Raw genomic sequence first — 15,030 nt, 5'->3', positions numbered from 1 at the left:
TTTCCTGTGTGGGGAGCAAGCAGATAAGGTAGCATCTCTTCAGCTTTCAGTATGTGTGCAGTAAGGTGCACCACTGGGGAGGTGCTTAGGGACCCTCCCGACTCAGGACCTTCATCCCCACCACTTCTTTTCTGCTTCTGTTACCAGAAAGTCTACTCTTTTTGGCCTTCCCCAGCTACCTGTGGAGATAACACTCTCAGTTTATGAATTCTAAAAAACAAACAAACAAACAAAAAAACACAAGGACAGCTGCTGCAAACCAACTTCTATGCTTAAAACAGAAGGTGGTGGTGTTTTTTTATTGTTCTTTGTTTAGTTGTGTTGTTTTTTTTTTCTCCAGAACCTAATGGAAAAAATAATTCAATACCTTTTTAAGTGTATGTGGTTTTAGATTAGTTTATTAATCTTTATTATCTAGATTAATGGAACTTTAGTATTAGATAAATGTTTACATAATATAACCCTTGCCAGTGCTGGAGGTAATGGGTGTTGCCATTATACAATATTTTGCATTCTTTAATATGTACATTATTTATGAACATATTAGCCAAAATTCCAAACAAGTGCATAGTTTGAAGCCTAACCTTGGAGTTTCTGCCCCCTAATCCATGTAAGAAATGAAGGAGATAATGAGCAGAATCAACTTTTCTATGTGCACGTGCACTGAGATTAGAGGCCTAGATAGGATGCAGATGTGAATCTCTGTCAAGTCATTTCACAGCTATGGTGAGTATGCAAGCAGCCTCAGATTTTTCACAAAGCATGGATAAAAGCTGAACACCTGCCAGTCCCATATGTCTGACAATGGAACATATTTTTCCATGGTCCCTTTCCTGGACTTCTACTTAATTCTCCTTTGCAAGGTACCATGGATCTGTTCTTGCAGCATTTTTCGGAGAGTGTTACCTACCTGGAGTGAAATCTTGGCCATTAAAATAGCAATCTTTAAGTAAGGATAGTAGCATACTCTAGTGATCCAAGGAATAATATTGCAATTTTTTTTTACATTAACACAGTAAATAAACTACTCTCAGTGCTGTTTGAAATATGAACAATTTTATTAGCAATGCTATCAGTCCAGTTCTTCCTACTTTAGGCATTTTATTGTTCCTGCTTGCACAGTGCAGAGAAACTGGAGAATACATGTATAATACTGGAACATGTGATTGCTATCAAAGCTACACAGCAGTGTTTTATGCTTTCATTTTGAGGAAACGTGGCCCATTTTTCGCTGACCATTGCCTGGGATGAGAGCTTTTTAGTCTCTGTTGTGCCCTGACTCAAGGCAACTGTTCCATGAAGAAAACACAACTGAACCTCCAACATTTGCATGAAAAAGGGTCTCACTTTGAATGAACCACTAAAGTATCAAAATTTCTTAATCTTAATTTCATATTCTTCATTCAGCCTGAGAAATACAATGGAGCTCCACATCTCAAAGGAAGGTTTCTCCTGAGTCGTCAGCGTGCCCTCCTGAAAGCATATGGATTTCCCACAGTTTTGTTCATAGCACTTTCAGCCACTTTGCTTTTTGTCCCAGCTGGAAGCAGAAACTGCCAGAGGTTCATGAAAATGAAAAATGGGGAGTGAAATATATTGTAAATCCAAACTTTCAAACCCCAATAAGGCTTAATTATTATTTCATTCAAAGTGGCTCACATAATTATTTCTCCCAGGTTTTAATGCTGTAAACCTGTCTTCTGCAGCACACATCCACATTCCCATTGACCATGCCAGGAACTCACATCCAGATATATCACTTGAGCATGAAAACATACAATGATTCTATAAAAACCTGCCAACTGCTTGAAAGCTAAATATCATTGCCTTGGTATTAGGAGTATTCTCTAAAGTAACTACAAGGAAGTGCAGGGAATACTGAAGAAACTGTATCTATTTATCTTAGACAAAACTGCCAGATTTTTAAGGACGTCTCCTCCAGGTACTGTCAAATAGCGATTGAGGTCCTTACATAATTTGGACCAGAAATGTTACTCAGTTAGAGAAAGCAAAGGGCATGTCAGAGATAATTTCCTTCTTATGGCATGTTGTCATTCTGCCCCACTGCTCCAAATGCGATACATGTCATCGCTAATAATTCCTGCACCCTACAGCATGTCTGTTTTTCCCTTTAATTCAGTGGTTAGATGAACCAGCCAAATTACACATGGCTGTGAGTTCCAGGGGGGAAATGGCTGGTATATATGAGAGACTGATTTCACATTCAGATTTGCAATGAAAAGTATGAGACAATGTTCCAAAAGAGATACTTTGTCATTGTCCTCTAGCCTAATATAGTTCATTTTAAGTCTTATTAAAAAACTAGTGTTAATAATTCATAAGAACTTGGGAAATTCTTAATTGTGCTTCTTTTCCAATTTGCCCTGTGGCATCTATTTTTTCCTTCAGTCATATAGATAGGTAAGTTGATTTCCCCATTTCTACTTTCTGTATTTTAGAGGTTGTCTTCTTACTGTTTTATTTGCAATTACCCCCCAACTTCTGTCTAATTCCTAAAGATGGAGTCACCATGCCCACAATTTTCCACAGCAGCAGCATAGTCCTCTGGCTTTCTGAGGAGCTGCACCTCTAAAGAAAGAGAATGTGATCCTTATTTTCTCTTCATCTCAGGGCTCTGGGTCATTAAATGTTGCTAACAGTTCCTTCAGAGCTGTATTGCCTTGCTAAGAAGGCAATCCTCTTTCTAAAGCCCATACTTTCTTAATTGTATGCTTATGATGCTTACTTTGTGGATTATGTATGAATTTATTTTTCATGACACTTGGAAAAGCTCCTATCCCTTGAAAACTTAAGGGACTTTTGTGGACTATCTTTGTGCGTGAGATAATATTTGAATGCCACTAAGACAAAGGAAAAAGACAAACCAATCACTCTGAAAGTCCAAAGTACTTCCCCTATACACCCCGATGTAAGCATAAAATTCAGTATATACTGATTAATAAGACATTGCTTCTCATGCTGTGGAGCTCATTAATGCAGGATTATATATGTGTAATAGTGGTGAGGTAAATGCTGAAAAACAAAAACAAAAACAAAAAAAAAACCTCCACTGTGCATAACAATCTCATGAAGTTCTTCCTCACCCAGGTGCTGCAAATCCCACAAACCAAGACCTTTGCTATGTAGGCAGCTTGGCAGCTTTCTGGGGAAAAAAATAAAAATAAAAAAATCCTGTAATCAACACAACTTCCTCCTCTAAATTGCATATAAACAGTGACCCTATTTATGCTTCCCAGTGATCCTTCCTGGTACCGGTGGGATTACTAATTGCTGCCTTCCAGAGCCTTCCTCCCCACAGCAGGAGAAGGGCCAGGACCAGAGTCAGGCCAGGGAAGGGAGCAGATCCCAACCCCGAGCTGCCTCTAGCCTTTGGGAGCCTTGCCAGCAGCTGGCACGGTGGGCATTTGGCAGAGCTGTGGGTCCCTTGCACAGGGATGGAAGTTTCGGGGAATGGAAGCTGAGGGGGTGACACATCCTTTAAATTTTATCTGAAGACAGACTGGAGGGTTCATATGCAGCAGCCCTAATTTGGGGAAATGGTGTGTGGTTTCCACTTGGAAGCTCTTAATTAAATAGTCTGCCTAGGCTTGCATGTAGGTCTGTGTTTATCTGAACACGCTTTTTGTTTTCGCGGGGGTGGGCAGGATGAATTAGGGGGCAGGAGCGTGCACTCCAGGATAAAAATGTCTAGTGCCGACTTTGCCAGTCCCGCAGTGAGGAAAGCAGAAGTGCAGAGCTCCTGCATGGCTTCCAATTTTCCTGTTTCTGGTTTCAGCATTTAATGTATTAATTTATACTGTTTAGCCAGGAAGCCTGCTTTCCTTCACCTTTGGAAGGCAAAACACTCTAAAGCCGAGAAAGCAGCAATCCTCATGAATTCACCGTGGGCCAGAGAGGCCAGGCAATGTTTAAAGACACAGTTTATCAAACGGGATTTGCATTGCCCTTCTATCCCTCTGCCTTCATTTTGTTGTTTTAGTTTTCCTGCTTTCTCAGGGGCATTCATTGACTGAATTGTCTAAACACATTGACCACAACTGCCAAGTTATAAATGCTTTGCTTCAGAGATGATAATCTAGATAAAGCAGTTGGCTAGCTGCCTCCAGAGGAGGAATATACAGCAGGGTGAGTTCCTAGCACTTTTATTTATCATCTGGAGTATCTTAATTATCAGCATTAGACAAAGGCTCAGGCGTTTCCCAGGGAGCTGGGGACAAATGTATGTTTTATGCTGGCAGAGGCTGTGCTCCTGCCCTGCCACATGTCTGAGTGTCGCCCTGTCCTGCCCTCCTCGGAGATGGTGGGGCACGGTGGGGGTACATAACCCCAAAAACACAGGATTGCTGTGGGCAGGAGGTTGGCTGAAGGCAGGATCTGGCCCTGCAGCCATGGACAGAGCTGCTGGGACAGGCTGTGAGTGCAGCTCCCTGTGGCACATCCCTGCTGTTGGCGGGGTTTGCAGCCAAGTTTGGGGTGCTGGCACCTTGCAAAGGGAGATGGGGCAGGGGAGTGCATCCCTCCACTTGGCCTTTCCTTCTCGTGCTCTGCCTCCAGTGCCCAAGCGCAGTTTCCACCTAGCTCTCTAAAGGTGACTTTCATCAGGCAAAAAAAAAAAAAAAAAAAAAAGTGGCAGGTTTACAGGTATGTAAACACCTTGTTTTACTAACAGTAATATAAAAACCTGACTTGACCTGACAGCTTTTCTTTAAAGAAAATATTCCCCAGCTACAATGAATCTCCTGTCACTAGTTCCCGTTTCCAGAGACAAACTGTACTGTTCCAAGAATGTGTTGCACAAGTGAATTCAAAACAAAGTAATCATGGGGAAAGTGGGTTCCTTATAGCAAAGCTTTTATAAAGCATCACAGACACGGTTATTTTAATCTTCTGAAGTGTCTCTATCAGTACTTCCCTTCCTCCAAGCAATTTGGACCAGAATGACAACAGCAATAATTGCAGGATGAGTCACTGGCTATATTGGAGGTGAGACATCATTGCGGATAGTAGGCCAAGAAACAAGCCTCAAAAACGGACTTGTTTTTATATTGCTTCTGTGTCTGTCAGCTGGGCAACACTTATAACAGCACCGTAAGTGTCCCTGGTCCCAGGGCCTGCTGGCACTGCTGCTTCAGTTTCAGGTTTCCAGGACACCTCCAGAAAACCACTTCCAGCTGGCTCCTGTCTGACAGGATCTTAATTTCTGAGCTCATTTTAATATCAATTTTATATTTGTTATAGTCACATAAACACATTCTTTGTGTACTTATCATTTTGTTACATGAAATATTTTACAGACTGTTGGCTATTTTTTCAGACTAGGCCATTTGGGGATCCCTCTTGGTGAAAATCAATCATGACAAGTATTTAACATTGCTTAAAGGAAATAGTTTTAATGTAGGCACTCTTAATAGCAACAGCTATCACCATGTGATCAATGCTAAGATGCGTTATGATACCCAGAAAGCACCTCTATGATAGCATTTGCAAGTTCTGCGCTGTGCAATCTTATCACTGACAGAGATAGAGCAATCCAAAAGCCCTGCAGTGGGATACAGGGAGAAAATGAGGCAGGCAAAGATGCAGGAGAGTCTGGAGCAGGAAAGGAGGAGGAGGACAGGGAAGGACCTGCTTTCTGCAGTTGTTGCTTGGGGCTTAAAGGACCAGAGCAAGTTCAGAAGTCCTGGCAAAATGAATTTTGGCATCCACAAAAGCAAGATACTTTTGTGGCACGCTGAGGGAGGAAAAGAACCTGAAGGAAGCAAGGGGTCCTGCCTTTCTCTTACTGCTCATTCACACATAGATAGTTATCATTGACTGCTTTGTCTCAGAGCAGACTTGAGATTCAAGCTTTTCCCAGGGTGGAAACCAAGGGAAGTTTATCCGATAAGGAGGTGCAAGAGGCAGGGAGCTGCGAGTACCTGGTACTGCTGAGGCTGTGCTCCCCAGAGCTGGGGGCTGTGGCGCAGGAGGAGCAGCTAGTGAGTGGAAACGTGAGCTGTCTTTGGTACGGGGTGAGCAAGCTGGGAGCCGGGCAGCCACAGGAAGGGAGGGCTGAGCCCAAGTGGAGCATGCACCGACTAGCACCAGGGCAGAAAAAACAGCTCTTGGAACCACTTCCATAAATTTTATTTTCCTTGAAGCATCCGACAAGAGAAGAGAGCAAGAAGGGGAGGGGAAGGGAGACAGATGGAAGTGTGAACGGAGCCACAAGCTGTTAACACGCCCTCCCAAAAGTGCAGATAGGCAATCATTTCCCTTCATGACACCAGCGTGCCCTGTGACGGCTGGAGAATATCACCATGTACAGCCCGCTGCTCTCCTCCTCCACTGGCTGTCCTGCAGCTCACCCATGGCTTAGGGCTGGTCTCGGAGAGCTCTGCACTGGGGAACAAATAAATCAGTGGAGCTGGAGGACTGGGCTGCTGCAAGCAGGCAGAGGCATGTGGAGCAGCAGTGTGGGGAGGGACCAGGAATCCCCCAGCAGCAAAGCCCCTGCAAGCCCAGCCTCCCTGCACTGGGGAGCCACCACAATAGCCCTAGTGGGCCAGCACAGCTTCGTACCTTCTCCAGGAACAGTGAGGAGCTCCCAGAGGGTCTTACACCCAACCACCCACCACCACTGGTGCCAAGCATGTTTACAGCAGCCCCAACAGAGAAAGAGGAATGGCTTCTTCCTCACATTCGAGTCCCAAAAATTGCACAACAGAGCCCTCATGCAAAAGAGGCTTCTAATGTTTGTCCTGTCCTTTGATGCCTTGCTCTTAATCCCACATTTCTTGGTGAGGAAGTATTTCTTTATGGTAGGAAAATGTGGGTGGGAAACAAACACATAAACACATAATTCATCATCACATATTTCTTTTTTTAGTTTTGAATGCTGTTTTGAGTGCTGTAAGCAACAGGGAAATGTAAACAAACAAAAATACTTCTTTTCAACCTGCAGTAATAGTGGCTGGACCATTAACTATTTCCTAGTCTGTCATCCTAATAACACGTGGTTAGTTACGTGGCAGCTCCCAGGCAAGGAGTTTGAGGAAAGGTTCCTGTTGCCATCTCTGTTCCACAAAAGTGTGTGACAAGTAGAGGAGACAAAGGGACTTGCCCAGGTCAGTGAAAAAGGCCTGATCTAAACCCTTTCAAATCAGTGAAATCAGTTGCATAGAGTTCATCTGGGGATTTGGATAAGACCCTGAGTCAGAGAGAATGTGGAGGATCTCAAACACATCTGCTGATTCTCTCAGCATTTGTCTCCTGAATTATATCTTTTTTTTTTCTTTTATTTGTGGGTAGAGGGAGGGAAAAAGTGCAAGACACAGTTGCCAAGGCAGAGACCAGGGCTGGCTAAAGCATATAAAAGTGTTAAAGTGCTTTATAATGATTCTAAGAAGTGCTCAGTAAAAATATTCTGTATCTAATAAATGTGTGAGTAAGAACACAATAATATTCACAGAACCATAACTCCTTCCAGCAAAGACTTTGAATACAAAACAGATCAGATGGCTCCCAGACAGAGAGAAGCAACTGGTTGTTATTGCAGCCACCATGGAAACTTCTCAGGCCTCTGCTCTGTAATTCCAGATGGTAAAGCAGGGGAGCAGACCACGGCATGACTGATACCAAAGTGAAGACTTAGCTATGCTTGTAATAGAACCGGCTCTTACTACAGGGTCACAGGAATCTCTTGGATTTAGTGCTGCACTGGGGATAAATAGAGTGCTTGGAAAAGATCGAGGTCATACAGGCTGCCTCTTCATGCACCTCTCTTTCAGTGCCTCCAAGTGCAGCTGTGTTGTATAGAAGTGTAAGGCCCTTACCAGAGCCATTCTGATCAAACGTGAACATGTGCTCTCATGGTCTTCCCAAGCAATCCTCTCCTGTGTTTTCTAAACTGACTCAGGTTTGCTTTTTGTGAAGCTGAACGCAGCTCTCTTAGGAAATCCCAAAAATGTCTGTATTAGGGATTGTCGCTGAAAGCCAGGCACCTTCCCAGCTAGTTTTTGTCAAAAACGCTAACCTTTACTTTTTAACAGCTGAACAACCCCAGAAACTTAGGTGAATGGACTTGTGGCTGAGTTAGAGGGAGTTTCAGACCAGAGCCAGACACAAGCCCCCTTCCTGGCTGCAGAAGTCCCGCTGTGAAATGTCTGCACCACACTCCAGCTACCAGGGATCTGGGGCTGGGGGTCCTCCGGAGAACAGAGCAATGGGGTTGCCACAGCAATTGGAGTAACTTCTACAGTGAAATAAATTGTTTTGTGAATGCTTAGAGGCTGCAAATTCCAACAGTGTTGTGAAGCGTGGGTGCAAAGAGAGGCAAAGAGGATAATGATGCATACTGAATTACTTGCTCCCTAATGAGTAGATTGTGACAAGACCATAACAAGGTGCTTCAGTTACAAAATGCAAACAGAAAGCATGCTGAATTGAACTGAGGAGATACCGTGTGCATTCATTGCTGGAAACAAACAAATGTAAAAATGAAGCACATCCTCTGTGACCTAATGGGGAGAACATTGGGTAGGATTCTGTCAGTTTGGACTCAAGTACTTGCTTTGTTGGGTGACCTTGGGAAAGTCACTTTCTTCAAGTCTGTGCAAGACAGGAATAGTCACATCCTTTTCTAACTGAATTATTATTATCCTAGCTGAAAGAATGAATTATGGTGGCTGTTATTTCGGTCCTCTCCCATCATTTTTCTCAGTCAGTTCAGCTGTTGTATCAGGGTGGCTCTCCTCTGGCGTATGACATGCTGGGCAAGCTTAATCAGGTGTCATTTATGAAATGAAATGGGATTAAATTTTACTTGTAGCTTAACAAGCACCCAACTATATTATCCACTGAATCATCACAATGTCAACCTCTTAAAATTTATTTAGCTTAAACAAACCATAGGCTGTTGCTAAGGAAGATATTATAACATTATAATAATTATAACAGTGAAGTGTTGTAACAGTTCTCTGATGGAGGCATTGTTGACTTTTCAGATTTTTCTCAGGTTTATATGGATGGCATTTAATTTGATTGCTTTTCACAGGTCTTACCACAGTGCTTATCCTTTATTTTCAAACAATGAGTAAAGATATTTGTCAAAGACTACAGAAAATCCTGGAAGTGAAAAGTACGCTCAGTGTCTGTACTTGGTCAAAGCTATGGAGACTGCATTTGGCTATGCCCACTTACAGTCTTTTTCTGTAAAACACAGTGATTAAAATAGAATATGTTTTATGATTTCATTTGGAATACCTTTTTTTTTTTTTTTCTTTTACCACATTTGCCTAGCATAAATGCGTGTCAACACAGCTGACTGAGGAATGAAACATGCACTGCTCCATGGTGCCAATTTGAGGTGGAATCCTCTTTGGTGCATTTCAGCTCTCACTTTTAATGTCCCTGAAGGTCATGCAAGGAAAATTAGGAGAGGTTATATAGATTCTGCAGCTTCAGAAGTTTGCCATTAAGAAGCATTTCATGTGTGTTTATTAATCACACAATGCACTTCCTGCACTACCCAACCCAGCCAGGCTCTCTCGGTGCACAATTGTGTTGTATTTATTGCATATCCTCCAGGGCTGGGATTTAGTGCTTGGACGGCTAACAGGAACAGAATGTTTTCATCGTCTATGACTAATGTAATGACTAAGTGCAGGGCTCTAAATGGATCCCAGATCTACTGGGACAGTGCAGGACAGGATATGAAGATGCTAACATCTGAAACCGTTCTTAGCCCCAGTGAAAGGGGGACACAACTGCCTCTGCTGATCCACTAAAAGAGGTCTTGGTTGCTTATGAGAAAGCATTTAAAGGCTCTTGTAGAAGTGAAGGTCAATTTAAAAGAAATCCAAAGCTAGTAGTAAAATACTGTATTTTTAATTAACTTCCTAAGTACAGGGACCTATGAGTTGTTGGGACACATACGCACTGTACTGTGATGAAGACAGTATATCACAATGACCTTTCATCTAAATAAAATGAAAAAATAAAAACCAAAAAACTCAGTGACTAATGAAAAAAAAAATAAAATAAAATAAAATAAAAGAGTACAAGGAAGTAGAAGAACATGTTTTTTTATAATTATTTCTACTTCCTATTCTTTCTTTCCTCAGGTTGTACATGCAGATGAGCTAGAGATTTGGATGTTAATTTCACTCTGTAGTAACATATGTCATAGAAATCTTCAGTCTGCTCATGTCTCTCATCTCATGTTAGAAAACCTGTGTGAAACATGGAGGAATTTTTAAACTCTTTCACATGGAATAAGAATAAGAATAAGAATAAGAATAAGAGTAAGAGTAAGAGTAAGAGTAAGAGTAAGAATAAGAGAAAATAACTTAAGCCTAACTTTACAATACTGGTTACAGAGGATTTTATTGTAGCGGATAGAAAAAGTCTTCAGTACACTAAAAGAAGTCTAGCACAGAATAGGAACATCTAAAAACTTGCTAGAAGTGTGGAGAAAAGTCCAAATTCTTTAACCCCTACAGCTCAGTCTCTCCATATTTCCCACACACTTAACCTGTAAGTAAGGAAATGTCTTGGGTAAATAGATGGGCCCTGAATATGGTCACAGAACTGCTTATAGGCATAGATCTTCCACACATACTTCAAATAAAAGTGGTTGTTTAATACTATACGTGTATGTTGTACTGTAGGAAATGTACAGAAGTTTTAGACTTTCTGATGCTTCTCTACCCTAGAGACAAGCAGAAGATGCAGCTTTTCATGTGACAGGGTTTTTCTTTTTCTTATCCGTAATAATACTTCTGTTGTACCTTTTTTTTATTTTTTTATTTTTTTTTTTATCCTTCTTGAATAATTTGACATTCAGGTTAGGCAGTTCTTGAGATTTTGTCAGATATTATTACCTTCTCTGTGAAAGTATGTATATGGCTCTGTGTTCTGCATAACCCAGGCTTGTGTAAGGATAAAATATTTAAAAATATGCAGTTGAGTTTTCTTTACCTTGGCCTTATTAAGTATAGAAAATAACCACTTGTGCTTGTGTTGAAGGAAAGTGTTTCTTTATGGGTTAGTGAAATGAGCTATTCAAAAACACTAAATCCTTCCAAAATACCCTTGCGGAGCTGTCAAAGTCAGTGAGACCTCGAGTTATATTATCAACAACATGCTGTAAACACTGCCAGAGTCTGAGGGAAGCATGAGTTTGACACTAAGCCTATTCAGAAATGACCTAGCATTCTCTTAATTAATTAACAGACATTGTCAGCTTGGGATGTAACTTTCCTTCTCTCATTCTTTTCAATGTGCTCACCCTTCCAGCAACAGGTCAGTGTGCCTACGTGTGCCTGTTAATGAATGCAAGCATCATGAAAATAGGGGTGGAAAGTCGCTTGCATTTTTCTTCATGTGTTTTCCTCTTGGCTGATAGAGAACAGAACTAATCCTGTGGGCATTTCTTTAATACCAATCCCATTTTCTTCTCCAGAATTCTCTGAGAAACAGTAGTTTGAAAGATCACCTCTTGTAAATAAACTCATTCCATATGAACCCAGCTGTTGCATTAGAAAACAGTGTCAACACAAAGTAGAGTACATCATAGCCCACTTGCTGAAAAACGTTATCTGTATTAACATAACAACTGTAAATAATTCTCCCTATGGCTAAGTTAAGCAAATTTGTCCTGACCTGTTTTTTCGGTACCCTATTGAGATTTGGGACACTTCCTATTTTAAATGGACTAATTTACCCAACCCTGCATTCTTATTTGCATTGTGTACACTATTATATCGATGCTTACTATATTTGTTACACATTTTTAAACAAAAAACTATGTGATGGTTGAATGTGAATATTATTTTCTGTTTGTCTGATACAATATCTAGTTCTATTTAAACTACAGAGTGTAAAACACCTATTATGAATACTATGGAATTTTAGTCAGGTTTAATGAAATGTGTCACTACCTAGGAAAAATATCCATTTTTCCTAGTTAGTAATTTCAGAAGATGAAAATTAAATACAAAGGCAGATGACTGGTTTGGTTCCATGAAACCATACAGGCTTGTAACTTAGATTGTAGTGTCTCGATAATAGAAATCCCTACCCAAGAAAAGTGGTTGGGGTGGGAAGAAGGACCGTATATAGCATTGGTAGCTCTTCTCAGTACTTTGAGAATAAAATTATTTTTATCTGAGCCAGTACCATTCTTCAATAGTTTTAAATATCCCTTAAACCTCCTAGAAATCTTTGTCACACTAGGAAGGAACAAAGTGAATGCTTTCAAAATTATAAGGAACACGTGACATACTTGGTGATTGTATTGAACTAAAGTGTACTGACCTCTGTATCCCAGAACAGGCAGGGAAGGAACAGATTATCTTACAGTAAAAGTCTAGGTGTAAGTCTATTTGAGATATCTTTGGGGTACTGCCATTTTATTTTCCTTTTCAGAAAAATGTCTATGTTGAAAACCTCTTAAACTAGCAAAATCTGAAGAGTTCTTATTCCTAGTGTTCATGGTTTTGTTCACCTTTTTTGTCGCTTCATGCAACCTTACAGAGGAGACTTGCTCATGACATAGACAACTGGAAATGGTAAAGGCGTGTTCGGTGCCTACCACTGCTGTGGATTGTTACAAGCAATGATTTTTCAGTGTTGCTGCTGTAAAGGGCATTTACTGCCAGAGGAAACATTTTCCTGTGGTAGAGAGTTTTCATTACTCAAATTAGATCTCTTCCAAAGAAATAAGTGAAATGACTTTTTATTATTTATTAGTGCTGCTAACATGAAATGTGTTACTTCAAAAGAGAGCAAGCCAAACTGAACAGATGAAGGTCAGCCCTTTGCAAGTAGCCTGCACACTAGAAAAATGAGCTTCCCCCAAGTCTATAAAATGTATAACAGACTTTTGAGACTTAATAGTTAAGTTGATGGAGAATAGCCAAAACTACCAGTGCAGCGGATTAGGAAAAAGTCTGCAAGTACAGCTTGAGGTACATGAAATCCATACACCATTTGGAGAGCAAAAGTAAAGGCTATGAAGAAAACTATGCTGCCAGCTAAACAGGCTCCTATTTCATTCATAGTCTTAACAGAGCAGCGTGGTGCAGCTAGATAAAATCCCTGCTCCGACTATACCCTAGCATAGCAAATGAGAACGTAGAAAAATTACAGTTCCCCATACCTGGTGGCCTTTTGTATATGGGTGAAGAAAATAAACAAATAAATTCTGCTATTCTTCCCACTTTCCATCCTCTTTCTGGCAAAATATCTCTTTTTTCCTTGTTCAATTCATATTTGTCTGATATCTCACTAACCTTGCCAACTAGTATGTGTTAAGAACCTATCACAGAAGGTTACTTTTTAGCTCTGAATCGCCGTGGGATGCCTGAGCATGTAATTTTTCTTCTTGTTGGTATTCCTGGAGTGTCTGTTGTGTTCCTGCTTCAGTAGAATCATTTACATCATTAACACCATGTTAAGACCACAATGATTTCAAAATGCAATGGTGATTTGACCTCCTAAATAGTATTCTTTTGGATGAAAAATGTATGGTGAAAAATTAAGGCAATTATTCTAAGGAGAGGCATGAACATTTCGCTATACTAAGTGGTGATTACAGGAGACCCAAAAGATATAACAATGACAGTAACTCGAATGCTCTCCACTGACTCCCTTGAGATCCTAGAAAGGGTATTTGAAATCTCTCTTCTGCCATTGTTAACTGCTGAATTGTGTGGCCAGAGGACAGGGAAATGGGCTGGCATCAAGTTCAGGTGTGGACCCTGGGCACAACACTATGGCTGGGCTGTTGCGTGTTGTCTCCCCAGCGATGCTCACTCCTGGCAGCCCCCTGTTTCCATTAACATGGGAATGGCTCAGTTTTAGAGCAGACAACAGGGCCTAGGGAAGCAACACGAGACAGCTTCATTTTACAGACCAGTCTGATATATTCCATATGGTGTGAGAGCAGCTTTTGACTCTTTATCTAGGCAGGGTTGGATGGAGAAACTTTGAAAGCGAGGAAACAGAAGGCAAAAGGAAAAGTCAGAAACCATCGTCTGGTTTCCAATAGTTGAACACTATTTGGTTTGGCTTTCAGACATGGCAATTTAGCAACAGGAAATGTCAGCTCATTAGAGCCATCGCATGGCATCATATGATGATAGCAGTCATTCCTGCTGGCTGGGGTCCAGCGATCGCACTCGGTGGGGAAACGGCATGATATGATATGAATGTCTCAGTTTCATTTTTAAGACGGGACAGTTTAGTGGGCTGGTTGACTTGGCAGGCTGTTAACAGAATTAATTTGATTGCCTTGGCAGTTGTAGGAGGATGCATGAAGGAAACCTTCTGGCTCTGCTGCCAGCATTTAATACCAAATGATTATCATATACCATTGAACTGGTGCTGGACGAAGTATGCGTGAGGGCTTGCAACAACTTTACCAAAAATAGTAAGTGCCATTTGAAGTTGGCAAACACGTGTGCTCAAGAGAAAACAGGCTTTCCAGTTAAAGCCAGTCAGGACTTCACCCTGCTAGGCCTGTTACTTTTCATGTTCCTGGACTGTGTCATTTTTCATCCATGCTCCAGTTGTGAAAGTGCTGCTTTGTATTATCTGCTGCTGAATTATATTAAAAGCCACGACTGTCTGCTGTTGATGGAGTCTGTTTCCACTGGAGGATGGATACCTGCATTAATGATAGCTGGATTTTCTGTTCAGCGGCTCATAGTCTTGGCATCCAGCATGTTATCTTGCCTGAAAACACCTTCAGAATATGGCACAGGGAGCTGTGTTTTATATATGTAAACGTTGTGGCTTTGTTTGGAGTGAAAGAAAATGCCATTTGGACTGTGATTCTTTTGTACAAATACCTTTCCTTTGGGTACTTAGTACAATTAGGAGGGTGTTCAAGAAGAAGCTGTGCATCTAGCAAGGTTTAACCCTAGGGTTTGGTCCTGTGGAGACAGTGGTGGCATTTTTGCCACCATTTTGCCAAGTGACTAATGGTAAAACAGGTGTGAGCATTTTTCATCCAAAGGACTAAGA

General features: G+C 41.2%; 1 long non-coding RNA gene across 1 annotated transcript in view; it reads left to right on the top strand.

Annotated features, from left to right (window-relative positions):
* LOC137855950 (uncharacterized) overlaps positions 1–15,030 on the top strand; it is a 157,348-nt gene that overhangs the window by 113,391 nt on the left and 28,927 nt on the right. The gene's annotated exons all lie outside the window — the stretch shown is intronic.

This window comes from Anas acuta, chromosome 4, assembly GCF_963932015.1.
Source record: "Anas acuta chromosome 4, bAnaAcu1.1, whole genome shotgun sequence".
NCBI lineage: Eukaryota > Metazoa > Chordata > Aves > Anseriformes > Anatidae > Anas > Anas acuta.
This window is presented reverse-complemented; position numbering and strand designations above follow the sequence as displayed.